The sequence below is a fragment of the Schistocerca serialis genome, chromosome 10, assembly GCF_023864345.2.
Source record: "Schistocerca serialis cubense isolate TAMUIC-IGC-003099 chromosome 10, iqSchSeri2.2, whole genome shotgun sequence".
Taxonomy (NCBI): Eukaryota; Metazoa; Arthropoda; class Insecta; order Orthoptera; family Acrididae; genus Schistocerca; species Schistocerca serialis.
This window is the reverse complement of record NC_064647.1, coordinates 201,101,537-201,119,310: the sequence shown is the minus strand read 5'-3', so window position 1 is coordinate 201,119,310 and position 17,774 is coordinate 201,101,537.

Below are 17,774 nucleotides of genomic sequence, written 5' to 3'. Positions count from 1 at the left end.
ACCGTAAGCGCACACTTTTTGGAGCCAGAGACAGTGCGGAACTGAGTCGAACGCCCTTCGAAAGTCGAGAAATATGGCATCAACCTGGGAGCCGGTATCTAGAGCCTGTTGTATATCATGCACAAAGAGGGCCAGCTGTGTCTCCCATGACCGCTGTTTCCTAAAACGGTGCTGGTTTCTGCAGATGAGCTTTTCAGAGTCTAGAACACAAAATATGTTCCATGATTCTACAACAAATCGATGTCAGTAAAATTGGCCGGTAAATTCGTGCATCCGATTTTCAACACTTTTTATAGATTGCTATGACCTGGGCCTTCTTCCAGTCCCGTAGAACTTTCGCTGTTCCAATGATCTCTGATAGATGACGGATAGAAATAGTGTTATATTTGTAGTTTACTCAACATAAAATCTTACGGGGATACCGTCTGGGCCACATGCCTTCCTGGCGTCTAAGGATCTTAACTGTTTTACAATCCTAGATACACTAAACACTATGTCAGCCATCCTTTCGTTTGTTCGATAATTGAAAGGGGGAATGGTGCTGTAGTCCTCTATCGTAAACGAGCTTTTGAAAGCTACGTTTAGAATTTCGGCCTTCTGTTTATCATCATCCGTTACATTACTCGTACTGTCAGGAAGAGAAGGTATTGAATTATTTGTAGCGTTCATAGATTTAACGTACGACCAAAATTTTTTGGGACGTCAGGTAAATCATTTCGTTTCTGTATTACGACAATAACTGCAGAGATTCTCGCATCTCCCGGCCACGCTTGATATATCCTCCACTGCCAGCACTGTCACCTGCCCTCTGTGTATGGTTATTCCATTAGTGTGGCTGAACCGTATATATCTAACAGATCACACATTATTCCTCCTGTTGTTATACTACACACATCAACAAAAGTTTTGCTTCACCCCGGTTTCCAGAACACCTGAAGATGGACGTTGACAGTAGATATTGTTACACAGACATATTCCCTTTAACTGTTCAGCGATGTCACTAAACCCGCCCAAAGACGTAAACAACCATGCACGAGCAGCATCTATTACACGGAGGGAGTGCGACATCCGATCAGTTCCAGTCATTCCACCAGGAAGGAGGTACACGACTCGTGTTGTCTGTATTTCAACCATGCCTAGACGATCAGTACCGCGGTTCAATCGCGTCCGCATTGTTACTTTGTGCCCGGAAGGGCTCTCAACAACGGAAGTATTTAGGCGTCTCGGAGTGAACCAAAGCGATGCTGTTCGGACATGGAGGAGATACAGAGAGACAGGAACTGCCGATGACATGCCTCGCTCAGGCCACCCAATGACTGCTACTGCAGTGGATGACGCGCTACCTGGGGATTATGGCTCGGAGAAACCCTGACAGCAACGCCATCAGGTAAAATAATGCTTTTCGTGCAGCCACAGGACGTCGTGTTACGACTCAACTGTGCGCAATAGGCTGCATGATGCGGAACTTCACTCCCGACGTCCATGGCAAGGTCCACTTTGCAACCACGACACCATGCAGCGCAGTACAGATGGGCTCAACAACATGCTGAATAGACCGCTGAGGACTGGTATCACATTCTCTTTACCGATGAGTGTCGCAGTGTCCAAAGTGCAGCAAGGTGGAGGTTCGCTGCTATTTTGGGTTGGCATTATGTGGGGCCGACGTACGCCGCTGGTGGTCATGGAAGGCGCCGAAACGGCTGTACGATACGTGAATGCCATCCTCCGAGCGATAGTGCAACCATATCGACAGCATATTGGCGAGGTATTCGTCTTCTTGGACAACAATTTGCGCCCCCATCGTGCACATCTTGTGAATGACTTCTGGATAACTACATCGCTCGACTAGAGTGGCCAGCATGTTCTCCAGACATGAATCCTATCGAACAAGCAAGAGGGCGTGCTACTGGATATTAGAGGTACTGGTTTGTAGAGCAATCTGGACCACCACCTCTGAAGGTCTCACTGTACGGTGATACATGCAATGTGTGGTTTTCATGAGCAATAAAAAGGGCAGAAATGATGTTTATGTTGATCTCTGTTCCAATTTACTGTACAGGTTCCCGAAGTCTCGGAACCAGGGTGATGCAAAACTCTTTTTGATGTGCCTCATTGTCATTCTGACAAGAGGTAACAGTTTTCTAGAAGTGCTCAGATAAGTCAAGCCATGGTACATTTGTTCTCTGTCCATGTTATTATTTGTTGATTTGTAGTCTACATCTACATCTACAACTATATCTACATCAACATCTAAATGGATACTCTTCAAATCACACTTAAGTCCCTGTAGAGGGTTTATCGAACCACCATCACAATAATTATCTACTATTCCACACTCGAACAAATGGCTCTGAGCACTATGAGACTCAACATCTGTGATCATCAGTCCCCTAGAACTTAGAACTACTTAAACCTAACTAACCTAAGGACATGTCACACATCCATGCCCGAGGCAGGATTCGAACCTGCGACCGACACTCGAACAACGCGCGAAAAAACGAACACCTGTATCTCTCCGTGCGAGCTCTGATTTCCTTTATTCTGATGATCGTTTCTCCCTACGTAGGTCGGCGTCAACAAAATATCTTCGCATACGCAGTAGCAAGATTTTGATCTATATCTCGTTAGAAGATTCCGCCGCAACTCAAAATGCTTTTGTTTTAATGACTTCCACTCCACATCCTGTCTTTGACACTCTCTCCCCTATTTCTCGGTAATACGAAATGTTCTGCTTTTCTCTGAACTTTCTCGATGTACTCCATTAATCGTATCTGGTAAGGATCCCAAACCGCAGCAGTATTCTAAAAGAGGACGGACAAGCTCAGAGTAGGCAGTCTCTTTAGAAAATCTGTTGCATCTTCTGTTCTGCTAATAACTCGCAGTCTTTGGTTCGCCTTCCCCTTAACATTTTAAAAATGGTTCAAATGGCTCTGAGCACTATGGGACTTAACTGCTGAGGTCATCAGTCTCCTAGAACTTAGAACTACTTAAACCTAACTAACCCAAGGACATCACACACATCCATGCCCGAGGCAGGATTCGAACCTGCGACCGTAGCGGTCACGCAGTTCCAGACTGTATCGCCTAGAACCGCTCGGCCACTCCGGCCGGCTCAACATTTTCTTTGTGTTGTTTCCAGCTTAAGTAGTTCGTAATTGTAATTCTTCGGTATGTATTTAAATTTAAGGCCTTTAGATTTGATTGATTTATCGTGTAACCGAAGTTTCACGGATTCTTTTTAGCATTCACGTGGATGACCTCATACTTTTCGTTATTTAGGGTCTATTACCAATTTCCGCGCCATACAGATACCTTTTCTAAATCGTTTCGCAATTTTTTTTGATCTTCTGATGACTTAACTAGACGATAAACGACAGCATCGCCTGCAAAAAACCTAAGACTGCTGCTCAGATTGCTCCTAAGCCGTTTGTATAGATAAGGAACAGTAGAGGTCCTATAACGCTACCTTGGGGAACGCCAGAAATTACTTCTGTTTTACGCGATGACTTTCCGTCAGTTACTACGAACTGTAGGAAATCACGAATCCAGTCGCATAACTGAGACGATATTCCACAAGCACTCAATTTGATTACAAGCCGCTTGTGAGTTACATTTACATTGTTGAAAACCTTCTGGAAATCTAGAAATACGGAATGAATTTGAAATCCCTTGTCGATACCACTCAACACTTCGTGTGAATAAAGAGCTAGTTCAGTTTCACAAGAACGATGTTTTCTAAATCTGTGTTGATTGTGTTTCAACAGACCGTTCTCTTTTTAGGTAATTCAGAATGTTCTAACACAGTATATGTTGCAAATACTGCTACATATCGACCTTAATGATTTCTGCTTATAATTTTGTGTATTACTCCTATTATCTTTCTTGAATATTGGTATGTCCTGTGCAACTTTCCAGTCTTTGGGTACGGATGTTTCGTCACACGACCGGTTGCATGTGATTGTTAAGTATGGAGCTACTGCATCAGCATACTCGGAAAGGAACCTAATTGGTATACAGTCTGGACCAGAAGACTTCACTACTCTGAGGATATCTACTTCTAAGTTACTCACGTTGGCAGCTGTTATTTATGGAATTATGGGACATTTACTCCATCTTTTTTTTTTTTTCAGTTTCGAAAGGCTGTGTCTACAGGCCAGCGTTGCTGCCTCTGGATCACGGCGTCCCGGGTTCGATTCCCGGCCGGGTTCGGGGTTTTCTCCGCCCGAGGAGTGGGTGTTTGTGTTGTTCTCATCATTTCATCATCATTCATGAAGGTGGCGAGTAAAGATTGCGCATTTGTGCTGATAACCACGCAGTTGAGCGCCCCACAAACCAAACATCATCATCATCATCGAAAGGCTGCGTTTAGTAGCTCTGCTTTCGAGTACTGTCGTCGATAATATTTCCATTGCTATCGTGCAGAGAAGGCACTGATTGTCTCTTGCCACTAGCATACTTTCCGTACGACCAGAATCTCTCGATAAAAAGGTGATCTGTGCAACACCTTATTTCAGTAGTCTTTTCTAAAATTTACTTTAGGGTGAAGATCTAATGTGTTGTTGATTTCACTGGAAGAAATCCACACTGATGTGAGCCAATCTCTCCTTGATCAGTGGTGAGGAGACGGTCAAATGGCATGTTGGAAAATACGTCACAAGTTTACCAGTGTATTTCCTTGATAGTTGTCACACCTCAACCTGCCTCATTTCTCCACTGCTGCAGCATTTTTGGTGAAGTCGCCAGCTTTAGCAGAATCTTTTCTGACAGACTGCCTCCGTGCTTTAACAGTCCCGCCGGAATATTAACCGCATCTGGCCTACTGTTCTTCAATTTCTTCATTACACTTCTCATCTGTTCCAGAGTTCCCAGAATGAGATTTTCACTCGGCAGTGGAGTGTGCGTTGATATGAAACTTCCTGGCGGATTAAAACTGTGTGCCGGACCGAGACTCGAACTCGGGACCTTTGCCTTTCGCGGTCAAGTGGTCTACCCATTTTCCCGCGAAAGGCAAAGGTTCGAGTCTCGGTCCGGCACACAGTTTTAACCCACCAGGAAGTTTCTTCCAAAGTTGCTGGGCCAGGATTTTTGTTGCACACTTACGGGATGACTTGGTACTATTCTGGAGTTGAGGACTTTACCAATATGTCAGCGCCATCTTTCACAGATCTCTTTCACTTACAATTTTCTCTGTTTAATCCTTTACGAAGACACCTCACTAGAGAAGACTTCCTGCGCGCTATGCTGGTTACAGCGCATTCCGTAGACCGTAAAGATAAGCTGAGCACTGTCTGACGTCATGACCATTATCTGGCACTCGCAGAAACTGTCTGGAACCACGGCTGGCCAAGCCGCACAACACTACTAACTGGTCTTGTTGAATAACTTTTTCTGTCAACACCACAGTGAACACACTCTGTGGACTGACAGTGAAGCAAAGCAAGAGGAAAGTAAAGAAGAGCAGCAGCAGTGAGATTAGCATTAAACTTAACATGTATTGGGGACCACCAAAAAAGTGAAGTGAAGAAAATGTGCTACCTAGGAAGCAAAATTTCACACGACATCTGAAGCAAGGAGGACATAAATAGCAGACTACCCCAGGCAAAGAGGGAATTCCTGCCCAAAAGAAGTGAGTGGGTAAAAGCGTATGTGACTCCTGTATATAAGAATGGTAAAAGAACAGGTCTGTTAAATTATTGACCAATGTCCTCAACACCACTCTGTCACAAAATTTCCGAAAATATTCTCAGTTCGAATATAATAAATTTCCTTGAGACGAAAGAGCTTCTGTCCACAAACCACCATGTATATACAATGCACCGCTCGTGCGTAATTCAGCTTGCGCTTTGCTCACGTGATATACTGTGATATACGAATGAATGACAACAGGTACTTTCTATACCCCGTGATTTACTTGAATGTGTCCAGCATAAGTAAACAGATGTGCTATTGTGTACCGTGTCTGTATCATGTAACAAGCGTCTGGGAGCAATACATATGTGGGTATGGCCTTTTGGACAAGATGTGTGTTTTTAAATGTTTTAGCGATTATAAACGTTTATAATATGTTTAGTTTTATCCATGTAACATCTTGCACATGAGGTTCAGCGTAAAATGAACATGTTTTACTACAAAAAAATGTTTATGACCTGAAAATGACAGGTAGTAACATACGAGGAATAGCTCCTCAGATATATAAGTAGCTTAAAGACTTCTTAACTAACAGAAGTCACTACGTTTTCCTCAACAGCAAGTGTTCATCGGTGACAAATGTGCCCCAGGAAAGCGCCATATATTCGCTTTTATTCACTGTATACATAAATGTTACGGCAGACTGGGTGAGCAGGAGTCTGCAGTTGTTTGCTGTGGTGTACGGGATGGTATCATTGTTGAGGGACTGTAGTAGGATGCAAGATGACTTGGACAAAAATTCTAGGTGGTGTGATGAATGGTAATAACGTAATAAGAAAAGGTAATAAGAAAAACAAACCCGTTGCGTTCAAATACAACATAAGTCGTGAACTGCTTGACACAGTCGTCTCGATCAAATATCCAGGAGCTGCCTCTGGATCACGGAGTCCCGGGATCGATTCCCGGCCGGGTTTGGTATTGTCTCCGCCCAGGGATTGGGTGTTTGTGGTGTCCTCATCATTTCATCGTCATTCATGACACTGGGGAGACTGGGCTGAGCAAAGGTTGGGAATTTGTACGGTCACTGATTACCGCGCAGTTGAGCGCCCCACAAACCAGATTTAATTTATGAAGTCTCGAAAGACAGGGCCATCTGGCTCTCTCTTACATGAAGCCATCATTCTACAGATTTTAAATTCTGTTTACATGACGACACACGTTGTAAAACGATATTCAGTCTGGTATACAAATCTAAAAGCGCCTTATCCGGAAATTAGCTTGGGAAGTTAATCGGAGAACCGACTCGTGAAGGTAATACCTGAGGCCTGTTGGTGACAGACGTGATCTTTTTCAAATCGCTTAAAATAGATCAGGCAGTCAGTGATCACACGGCCGTTACAGGATTCCTGATTACGGGTGCAAATAGGAATCCAAAGAAAGACAGGAAGATCTTTCTGTTTAGCAGGAGCGACAAGAGACAAATTTCAGATTACGTGACAAGTCATCGCAGAAATTTATCTCCAGCACTGGCAATGTTGAGTATCGATGTACAAAGTTCAAGAGTAAGGACAATACGTCCTGAGCAAAATTGCGAAGGATGGAAAACACCCACTGTGGTTTGACAACCGTGTTAGGCAGCTTCTGAGAAAGCAAAGAGAGCTTCACTGTAAAAGTAAAAGTAGACAAAGCTTTATAGACAAAAACTTAACGAAGTTGCAGTTGGAATTTTGAGGTATTTGCGTGAAGCGTTCAACGAATACGAAAGTAAAATTCTGTCTACCAACTTCACATAAAATCGTAAGAAGTTCTGGTCTCACGTTAAATCAGTACACGAATCGAAGCCATCTGTCCAGGTATTCTGTGACGATAATGGCATTCAGTCTGACAATGACACAGAAAAGGCCGAAATAATAAACGTCTTTTGCAAAACAGTTTCACAGAGTAAGGTCTCACTGTAGTTCCTCCTTTAAATGATCACACGGGCGACAAAATGACAAACATGGAAATAAGTGACCAAGTGAAGCTGCTGCTGGGTTGTCGTGATCTTGTTTTGACTGTAGATGTTTCAGTATGTGGTCGTCTTGAGCTGTGACGTCGTCGTGCGTGTAGATCTCGGCGAGAATCGTACGAAGGGTGGCCTGAGTATGCAAGCTCTTATTTCGTTTTATTTGAATAACACGACGACGACGAAGCTTCAGTTCAGTTCTTATACTGTGGTCGCTTACGGGAACAGAGAGTAAGAACCAGCACCTCGTATCTAAAAGACACAACTCGTCTAAATTTAATTTAAATAGTTTACAGTCATTGTGTGAGATGATAATGAACTATTTATTACAAATGGTACAGAACAAGCTGCGTCGGCGTAATTATCTAGCCTATACTATTTATTCCGATTTTTAATTATAGATTTGCAAAGTTTATTGGGTTTTTCTTGTTTGGGTACGCCAATAAATATTAATTAACAAGTTATCAAAATGTTCCCGTTAGCCCAAAGTTTACGTCCCACCAGAGGCTCTAACAGTCTGCAGTACAGAAATTTTACACTAACATTTGAATGACGATATCGGTACTGTTAACTTTTGTAAATATTGGCACTAAAATGCAGTTAATTTCACCTTCTACCTTTTACTTGATAATTTCATTTAACGTTAAATATCACAGGTCTTCAGTTCTAATCAGTAAAGTATCTGTCTTTCTATCTCTTTAAATATATTCAAGTGTCTGAAATTGCTTCTCTGTATGATGAAAATTACGCCGACTTGGCGAAGGTAATACTTTTGTAAAATGACAGGTACACGTTTGAAACCTTCCCGTCTCCTCTATATCTCCTTTCTTACGCAACCTTCCCTTCTACAATAACCTATGAAACCTCCCCTTAGGATTTCTATCTCTTGCTTAATAATAACAAATGAATTCTTCCCTTTGAAATTAATTCTCTTTCTCAATCTTCGCATACAAATTTAATTGCTGCTTATTAAAAGAGATTTTCTGATTATTTCGACGAAACATAGAATGTGTCGTCGTCGTGGCCCTCAGTGGTTACCTGCAATAACCCAAAACTGTTCCTTACCTTTTTTCCTGTTACTGGGTCGCCATCTGACTGCTACATCAAACTACTTACACTGTTTTACTATACTCTATTAGCTGCTGGTGGGCTATCATAATAAGTGGCTGTATTTATTACCAAAGCTGAGGTAATTCTTTGATTAATTTGACTGAAGTTACGTAATTCATAGTTAAACTTTTTCTTGACAACAATAAAATTTTGCAAAGTTTTACGTTGATGGTTTTTTGGGATGGATTATAATCGGTAATGCAATGGCAAAAGTTAATTATGTTCTGAATGAAATGATTTTACAAACGTTCAAATGGGACTTAATTTTTACAATAATCTTACAACTAGCATTGCACAAACATACCTTCAGTAGTCTTGAGTTTCTAAAAATAAAAAAAGTCAACAATATTAGTTTCGCTTATGATAATAGTTAGCTAATGTCTCTGTACAGCCGGCCGGAGTGGCCGTGCGGTTCTAGGCGCTACAGTCTGGAACCGAGCGACCGCTACGGTCGCAGGTTCGAATCCTGCCTCGGGCATGGATGTGTGTGATGTGCTTAGGTTAGTTAGGTTTAATTAGTTCTAAGTTCTAGGCGACTGATGACCTCAGAAGTTAAGTCGCATAGTGCTCAGAGCCATTTGAACCATTTTTTTGTCTCTGTACATCCGTTTATAACCTCTTGTAAATCATAGCTGGTGGCTGGCAGGCACACCGCTCCTCTCAACCTCTCGCTTCAGACCTGCTACCGACTCACTCCACTTCTCGCTTACTACTGACTTCCTGCGAACGCTAAAGTGCGGTCTCTCCCACCAACAATGCTTTCTGGTGCAGACAATCCCTGCTACCATTACAAAATGTATCAATGCGCGGTCTTTCCCTCTTTTTTCTTAAAATGTATCCATACGTGGTCTCTCGCACCCTTTTTAAAATAATATTAATGAGCGGTCTCTCCTGCCAACAATACTTTGGTGCAGACATTCCCTGCTACCACAGTTTACAGCATGACAAATATTAATTATTCCTATTTAATCCTATTAATAAAATATAAACATCTTTCATAAATTGTGGTTTGACAATAGACAATAGAAATATACACGACTTACACTTTTTAAAATAGTTTGGTATGTTTTCAGCAGTTCACTCTACATGGCTCGCAGTAGTAACAAACGCAACTGCAGTAATGACAGGAAGGAATTAGAACAGGAATGGGAATAGTAGTCGAAGCAGTAGTGAGCTAACAATGATGGCCGAGTACATATATAGGCAAGAACATTGAGCTACTAATGCTGGTTCCGCACGTATATAGGCAGTAACAAACTTCGGTACTAGAGGTTTGTTCCCATATAAAAGTATGTTCCCAGTCATTTTCCCTCCTTTTAATTATAATTTGTACCTAAATATTTCAAGCATTGCTAATTAAAAATTTCGTTGACACTGACGGAAATGCGAGAGTGCTTACGTGAGCGATAGAAAAGCGACTGAAATCACTCAACAGAGGAAAAGCGAAGGGCCTGACGGGTTACCAGTTCGATTCTACGCAGAGTACGCTAAAAAAAAAAAAACTTGCCCCTGTTCGAGTAGCTCTGTCTCGAAGGTCTCTGGTGGAAAGAAGCCTTCCTAGAGATTGGAAAAAAGCATAGCTCATTCCTGTTTTCAAGAAGGATCACCGAATAGACGCACAAAGCTATAGACGTGTAGGTCTGCGTCCGTCTATCGTAGAATTTTGAAACGTGTTCTGTGCCCGCCTACTATGACGTTTCTCGAGACCAAAAATCTCCTCTGTCCGTAACAGCATTGGCTCCGTAAACAACGACCGTTTGAAATCCAGCTCTCTCAGCTCGTCCCCTACACCCAGCAGGCATTAGGTACAGGCGTCCAAGTAGATACCGTGCTCCTTGACTTCCGGGAGGTACGCGAGGCAATTCTACACGGTCGCCTAGTGAACAAAATACAAGCGTATGAAATACCAGACCATCTGTGTGACTGGGTTTAAGAGCTTTTTGCAAGCAGAACGCAGCATATTATTGTCAACAGACGTAAAAGTAATTTCAGGCGTACCCCAAGGGAATGCTACAGGTCCATTACCTTTCACAATACATGCAAATAACCTAGTAGATAAGATCGGAAACTCCATGAGGCTTTTCGCGGATGATGCTATTGTATACAGAGAAGTCGCGGCGGTAGAAAATGGCAGCGAAATCCGGGAAGACCTGCAGTGGATAGCCGCTTGGTGCAGGAAATGGTAACTGAATATAAACAAAAATGTAGCGTACTGCAGATACATAGAAAGAGAGACCCTTTATTGTGTGATTATAGAATTGCAGAACAAATACAGCAACCCCATTACTTGCATAAAATACACTCCTGGAAATGGAAAAAAGAACACATTGACACCGGTGTGTCAGACCCACCATACTTGCTCCGGACACTGCGAGAGGGCTGTACGAGCAATGATCACACGCACGGCACAGCGGATACACCAGGAACCGTGGTGTTGGCCGTCGAATGGCGCTAGCTGCGCAGCATTTGTGCACCGCCGCCGTCAGTGTCAGCCAGTTTGCCGTCGCATACGGAGCTCCATCGCAGTCTTTAACACTGGTAGCATGCCGCGACAGCGTGGACGTGAACCGTATGTGCAGTTGACGGACTTTGAGCGAGGGCGTATAGTGGGCATGCGGGAGGCAGGGTGGACGTACCGCCGAATTGCTCAACACGTGGGGCGTGAGGTCTCCACAGTACATCGATGTTGTCGCCAGTGGTCGGCGGAAGGTGCACGTGCCCGTCGACCTGGGACCGGACCGCAGCGACGCACGGATGCACGCCAAGACCGTAGGATCCTACGCAGTACCGTAGGGGACCGCACCGCCACTTCCCAGCAAATTAGGGACACTGTTGCTCCTGTGGTATCGGCGAGGACCATTCGCAACCGTCTCCATGAAGCTGGGCTACGGTCCCGCACACCGTTAGGCCGTCTTCCGCTCACGCCCCAACATCGTGCAGCCCGCCTCCAGTGGTGTCGCGACAGGCGTGAATGGAGGGACGAATGGAGACGTGTCGTCTTCAGCGATTAGAGTCGCTTCTTCCTTGGTGCCAATGATGGTCGTATGCGTGTTTGGCGCCTTGCAGGTGAGCGCCACAATCAGGACTGCATACGACCGAGGCACACAGGGCCAACACCCGGCATCATGGTGTGGGGAGCGATCTCCTACACTGGCCGTTCACCACTGGTGATCGTCGAGGGGACACTGAATAGTGCACGGTACATCCAAACCGTCATCGAACCCATCGTTCTACCATTCCTAGACCGGCAAGGGAACTTGCTGTTCCAACAGGACAATGCACGTCCGCATGTATCCTGTGCCACCCAACGTGCTCTAGAAGGTGTAAGTCAACTACCCTGGCCAGCAAGATCTCCGGATCTGTCCCCCATTGAGCATGTTTGGGACTGGATGAAGCGTCGTCTCACGCGGTCTGCACGTCCAGCACGAACGCTGGTCCAACTGATGCGCCAGGTGGAAATGGCATGGCAAGCCGTTCCACAGGACTACATCCAGCATCTCTACGATCGTCTCCATGGGAAAATAGCAGCCTGCATTGCTGCGAAAGGTGGATATACACTGTACTAGTGCCGACATTGTGCATGCTCTTTTGCCTGTGTCCATGTGCCTGTGGTTCTGTCAGTGTGATCATGTGATGTATCTGACCCCAGGAATGTGTCAATAAAGTTTCCCCTTCCTGGGACAATGAATTCACGGTGTTCTTATTTCAATTTCCAGGAGTGTATACAGGAGTACGCACAATGAACTACTTCTCATACGAAAGAAAAGCAGGTATCAGACAGTGATTAATCGGAAGGATTCCCAGGAGATGCAGTTCATCAAAGAAAGAAGCAGCCTACAAAACACTCGTTCGACCAATCCTTGAATATTGCTCGTCGGTATGGGATACATTTATCAGATGTGACTGACAGAAGAAATACAGAAGATCCAAAGAAGAGCAGCACAACGTTACGAGCCTCTCAAACAGAACATCACATTGAACGACGAGCTCAAAAATTTGCTCTTGACCGAACAGCTGCACCCGAAATAAAGAAAGAGCACCAACAGAGATGAAATTGATTATGTTTTTCCAATTCAAGGGATCATTACTACCACTACCCAACGAAGACCATAAATTTCTTAAAGTATATTTCATCGGAAATGAAGAAACAGAAATTGATCAACGATGCACAAATACCAATAGAATGAGACGAGAAGTATTTCAAGATGTACAGTGGATCTTACATAAATACAATTAACTGACCCACATATTGAAAACAGTACTAGACCGAATGATATCTGATGACTTGAAATTTGCAACTGGAGAGATGGAAGACGACCTGGAGAACACGAACGTCGATTTACGACACCTCAGATAGACGACGTCACCCTCGTAATTGAAGACAATGAAAACACAAGCCGTGACGTAATTGTGCAACGAAGAAGACAAGGACTACAACGCATTGCAAAGACACACCGTTCATATAATGCCCTCTAATACCCATTAATATTTCTGCACACAGAGGACAGATATCATTTCAATGTGAAAAAAATCCTACCTGAAACTACCGGCGTAGAAACGAACAAAAAGGTCACTTCTAAGAAGTTCTATGCTTACCGCTTAACGATAAGAGGCAGTGATACAATCACATTTTCAACACTCGTCGTTTATTCCAACAATTCCTGGCAGATATGTATGCAAAAATAGAAGCGGTAAGGATGCTTTAAATAAGACTGAAGCAGAAGAAACTACGCACTGAAGAATACATCCATCTTCGAGGCGCAGTTATAAATGGCGGAAATACTGACGACGTTGGAGGAATGGTAATCTTACCCTCATCATACATAGGAAGTCCGAGACACACGCACCAGTACACTCAACATGTCACAACCTACATAAGAAAATATGGACGATCTGACTCTTCATAATATTCACACGCAACTCGTCGTGTCGAGAAATGAAAGAACAACTATGATATGAACAAGCCCCTATGCACTGACATGACATAATAGCCCACGTTTTCCGACAAAAACAAATGAGATTTATTAAAGTCATCACAAAATGCATCTCTGGAACCGTTACATGTTGGATGTACACGGCCGAATTTCAAAAACGAGGCCTGCCTCACTCACACACACTCATTTGGTTACACGATAGAATTCATGCCACGGATATCGACAAAATCAAACAACTGAACTTCCCAATCCACAAGAAGATCCAGAACTGCAAGACATAGAGAGAAAAACACGAATCAGGGACTATGCGGGTCACTAAACACAAATTCGTCATTTATAAGTGATGGAAAATGCAAAAAAAAAAAAAAAAAAATCCAAAACCATACTTGGACGGCACTCAAACAGGCGTCGATCCCCACACGAAATACAGAAAACTATCACCTTAAAACGGTGGCTTCAAGGTAAAAACACGAATACGAGGCAGCGCTGAACTGGAAGTAGATAATCAATGGGTTGTACCATATAACATACTACTTTCTAAAATGTTCCACGCACACGTAAACGTAGAATATTGGAACAGAGAGAGCTGTATTTCAAACGATCGATGTTAGTTCCTACAGAGGAGATTTCCGGTCTCGAGAAACGTCATAGTAGGCGGGCATAGAACACGTTTCAAAATTCTACGACAGACCAACGCAGACATACACGCCTATAGCTTTGTGCGTCTATTCGGTGACCCACTGCATTCTAACCGAATGTGTCTCTAAGTGTGTGAACAAAAACTGTGACGTGGCAGTACTTCAAATAGCTAAAGACAGCGAACAACAAAACAGAGCTCTTAAACCCCGTCACACAGTTGGTCTGGTATTTCAAACGCTCGTATTTTGTTCTCTAGGCAGCTGTATAGTATTGCCTCGCGTACCTCCCGGAAGTCAAGTGCACGTCGTCTACTCGATTCTCATGTAGCAAATGGGAAGATACTTCAACAGTAACGAAGCAGAGAGGCGGATTTTCGGTGTTCCCATACACGAACGCGAACCAACTGTGCAACATCTATCAGCACATCTGGAGGATGGATACACAGTTTACTTCACAAAAGACACCGCCAGAAAAACTGCAAGCGAACCACCTCAGAATACAACAGATCCATTTGCGAAAGGCCGGCCGGAGTGGCCGTGCGGTTCTGGGCGCTACAGTCTGGAGCCGAGCGACCGCTACGGTCGCAGGTTCGAATCCTGCCTCGGGCATGGATGTGTGTGATGTCCTTAGGTTAGTTAGGTTTAATTAGTTCTAAATTCTAGGCGACTGATGACCTCAGAAGTTAAGTCGCATAGTGCTCAGAGCCATTCGCGAAAACATTACTATACGTCGACGTCCCTACCTATTATACGTGGAACACAACAACGAAAATCTTGCAACGACGAAAATAAGGAATTCCAGTAGGAGATCATCCAGCAACCATGAAAACTGATGCACTAGGCCCCATCCGAACAGCACCAAATATTTCTCTCTCCAGATGTTGCTACACGAAATATGTTTGTTTCAAATGGTTCAAATGGCTCTGAGCACTATGGAACTTAACTGCTGAGGTCATCAGTCCCCTAGAACTTAGAACTACTTAAACCTAACTAACCTAAGGACATCACACACATCCATGCCCGAGGCAGGATTCGAATCTGCGACCGTAACGGTCGCGCGGCTCCAGACTGTAGCGCCTAGAACCGCTCGGCCACTCTGGCCGGCGATCAACAAGATTCACGGATCTCAAAGGCTTGACGGTTACTGTAACGCCATAGCTTAGACACTACATACTTTTTGTTGATTCATTTAGCTTTCTATTTTGTTCAACATCCCATCGTTGAGTTCTATAATTAGTATACGATTAATTCGATACTGTAATGAAGTATAATCTTTGTAATGATCTTTTGTCTTCCTCTTATAATCTCTTTGGTTATCTTTAATATTAAATAATTTTATTTAAATAATTTTGTAGAACTACCAGTATATGCAAATGTTCTGTTTTATTTAAAATGTTTGCTGTTATGTAAACTGCTGGCCTTCACTTAGGGTTCTTAGTTATTTTGTATGTAAAGGGTGTCGTGGTTCCCTTCGGGAACGGAACTGTGTAGCGCGCGCAAACTGTGGTTGGCCTAGGTAGAAAAGGTGGAACCAAGAGTCAGTCGGGGACGAGCTACCAAACTATCAACTGCTTATGTGAAAGTTGTGTATTGTGCTGGTTCCGAGAGAGGCTGTTCCTGAAGCTTTCCAATGCCTCGGATGGATGGATAAAGAGCTGGAACTATTCTGGAATTGGTATATATCATCGCCATCAAGAAATGACACGAGTCCAGCAATTCTACCTGCAAATCCACCTACCAACATGTAATCGCCACCACATTGTTCAATCACTGTAATGGAACACTATAGTAATGTACAGTGAAGGATCAGTTCATTGGATGTTTTAGTGTGCGCAAACGTAAGATAAAATTTGACTGAACTCTTGTACCTACCGTGATTTGTCCTCAGTCACATATCCACTTTGGGTCCTTCCCACGCTAAAGTGTTTACCGAGTGTTCTTTATTGAAGGCATATTAAAATAAATATGGCATTAGAGTGTGCTAAAATTAATATTGTTTGTTGAAGGATCTTACAAATACCGGGTGATCAAAAAGTCAGTATAAATTTGAAAACTGAATAAATCACGGAATAATGTAGGTAGAGAGGTAACAATTGACACACATGCTTGGAGTAACATGGTGTTTTATTAGAACCAAAAAAATACAAACGTTCAAAAAATGTCCGACAGATGGCGCTTCATCTGATCAGAATAGCAACAGTTAGCATAACAAAGTAAGACAAAGCAAAGATGATGTTCTTTACAGGAAATGCTCAATATGTCCACCATCATTCTCAACAATAGCTGTAGTCGAGGAATAGTGTTGTGTACAGTACTGTAAAGCGTGTCAGGAGTTATGGTGAGGCATTGGCGTCGGATGTTGTCTTTCAGCATCCCTAGAGATGTCGGTCGATCACGATACACTTGCGACTTCAGGTAACCCCAAAGCCAATAATCGCACGTACTGAGGTCTGGGGACCTGGGAGGCCAAGCATAACGAAAGTGGCGGCTGAGCACACGATCATCACCAAACGACGCGCGCAAGAGATCTTTCACGCGTCTAGCACTATGAGGTGTTTTTTTTCGGTTCTAATAAAACACCATGTCATTCCAAGCATGTGTGTCAATTTTTACCTCTCTATCGACATTATTCCGTGGTTTATTAAGTTTTCAAATTTATACTGACTTTTTGACCACACGGTATCTCAAATTCGTGTTTCACTGCAGTAAAAGTTCAGAACTGGACCTGTTGAGAGTTATATGTTGATGCTTGCTTAGTACTTGTTTCTCTAGTGTATTGAAAGTGTGTTTAGTTTACTCTGCTACAGTGGTCAAGATTAAGGGCCCCTCTCCATTGAAAGTAGTTCAAAAGCACAAAGTTACTTTATTATAGCAAGTTTCAATTACTCTTGCTATTCAAGTGAAATTCTGTACAATATTGGGCTCCTCGTGTGTATTAAAAGTGCACATTGATGGTTTAACAGGGTTAAAAGTTTGTCTATTGTGCTCATGCTACACAACGATTAATAGGAAGACCACTATTTATGAAAACAATGATTTCTTTTATAATTGCGTAGGCTTCCGGGGCCAGAGTCAGTCGACATAAAAGTTTTCTGGGTTTGGTACCGCGTCATAATGTAAAAACTACTGCTGCTGGAGAAAAAAAACCAACGTTTCGGCCACGATTGCAGCGGCGTTCTTCTGGGTCTACTGGTGCATTCTAGCTATGCAGTGTCCTTTATATTTTGTTGTTAGTGTTCACTGCGCATGCCATTACGTCATAATTTTAAAAAGGTAGTTGGTTTCATTGGTCACTTAACGAAGAAGGAGAGGGAAGTTTATTTTAATAGGTTATTGCGGTGGAGGGAGAACGTAATCTCTGTTATCTAGTGTACCTTGTGTTATGTGCCATGATTGGTGGCCACCGTCGAATGAGAAGTTGGCCGCTGTTTACCAACTGCTGGACGTCGGCCGCGCGGC